Source organism: Melanerpes formicivorus, unplaced genomic scaffold, assembly GCF_026170545.1.
Source record: "Melanerpes formicivorus ecotype bairdi unplaced genomic scaffold, bMelFor1.0.p_v2 SCAF_77, whole genome shotgun sequence".
In the NCBI taxonomy this organism is placed as follows: domain Eukaryota; kingdom Metazoa; phylum Chordata; class Aves; order Piciformes; family Picidae; genus Melanerpes; species Melanerpes formicivorus.
Window position 1 is genome coordinate 2496259 of NW_027142429.1, and position 1980 is coordinate 2498238.

Consider the following 1980-nt stretch of genomic DNA (forward strand, 5'->3'; position numbering starts at 1 on the left):
GAAGAAATGTTTGACACTGAGGGTGCTGAGAGCCTGGCCCAGGCTGCCCAGATAGCTGCAGCTGCCCCATGGCTGGAACCATTGCAGGTGAGGTTGTTTAGGGCTCTGAGCAACCTGCTCTAGTTGGGGGTGTCCCTGCTGACTGCAGTGGGGATGGTCTGGATGACCTTTAGAGGCCACTTCAACCCAACCCATTCAGTGATTGTGTGAAATCCAGCGCTGGGGATAGCACAGAGGGATTCACAGCTCCAGCTGCAGCTTAGTGAGCAGGGACTGGATCTTTAAGGCTCTTACAGAGCTGCTCCTCCCCAGCCCTGTTCTCCAGACCCTTCCCCAGCTTCATTGCCCTTCTCTGGACCTACTCCAGCGCTCCTGTAGTGTGTAAGGTGTAAACCTTAAATAACCACTGTGTAACTGAAGTTGAATAGCAAGGAGCTGCCTCCTGCTTAGCTGTTGTTTGCCAGCTCTCCTCAGGGCACACAGCACCTCTGGGCACCGCATGGCTCTTGGCACACTGGCAATCAAATGCTATTTTCAGCAGCATCATTGCCAGGCACCATTTGAAGGTGCAGCTGCTGTGTCCTGACTCAGGAGTGCAAAGATAAGAGCCTTATCAGCAGGATACAGTGATTCTTCCAGTACGCACACCTGTATGGTGCTTCCTCCAGTGAACGCAGCCCAGTGCCTGGAGTGGGGTGAAGCTGCTCGCTTTGAAGTAGCCCAACACGCCCAGGGTGTGGTTCCGCACCCCCCGGGCAGGCTGGGACCGTGGCAAGCTCTGACCAAAGGTTATTCACATCAGGCCGTGCCACGTCCCCCGCGCCCCTGCCGAGGATTCTGGCACACGGCGGTGCCGGAGGTGTGGAAAGTCCGGAGCGGTCCTGTGAGCCTTTCCTGATTGCAGGCTTCCCAAACCCCTGCTGGCAGCTGATAACTGGCACTGCCCGGAAAGAGCCCTCTGGCCCCGCTCTTCACCCTGCTTGTGTGCCCAGCAAGCAGCCCTTGCTGCTGCTGCTGGGGAGCAAATGTTGGGATCTTCGTCTCCTTCAAGGCTCTCCTCAAAACACTCCACTGGTGGTCTGATTAGACCCTTCCCTGGCACCAGTGGCTTGTCCTCACCTGCCTTGGCTGCTCATGCTCAGGCACCGGCTGCTCTGCAGCTGAGCTAAAGCTGGGCAACCCTGACAGGCATTTTTCACTGCTTCACAGAGGATCCAGTTTGTTACAGGATGGGGCCCACTCTGTACTGGGAGAGGAGCAGGGGATCCAGTTTGTGCCAGGGTAGAGCTCAGTCTGGATGGGAGAGGGTCAGGGGGTGCAGTTTGTACTAGAACAGAGCTCAGTCTGTAGGGGAGGGGATCAGGGGGTCCAGTTTGTGTTAGGTTAGAGCTCAGTCTGTACGGGAGAGGGTAAGGGGGTGCAGTTTGTACTCAACCAGAGCTCAGTCTGTAGGGGAGGGAATCGGGGCGTCCAGTTTGCGTTAGGACAGAGCTCAGTCTGTACTAGGGGAGGATCAGGGGCCAGGTTCGTACGGGGACAGGGCATAGTCTGTACTGGGGAGGGTCCTTCCTCTTCGGCCGGCACCACACGGGCCAGGCAGGGTAGGCAGGATTAGCAGGCAGGATTTGGGGGCGGGGGCTGTCCCCAGCTGTGTCCTGGAGCCTGACACCCACGTTCCCGGGGAGGTCCCGTCTGCGGCAGGGCAGCAGAGACCCGGGCGGGCCACCAGCCCCGGGCACGGAACTCGCCACGTCCCTAAAGGCCGTGCGGGGTCACACCGCCCGTGCCGGAGCCCGGCTGCCGCCCGGCGGCCCCGCAGTAGGCGGCTCTCCGACACCCGCGCTGCCGGGGATGGGGGCGGCCGCCGAGCCCCGGGACGGCCCCCCGGGCAGCTGTCATGGCGCCCGCCCCGTGGAGGCCGGCCCGGGGGCGGCGCCGGGGCCGGCGGCGGGGCCTGGGCAGGTGCGGGCGGAGCCGGCG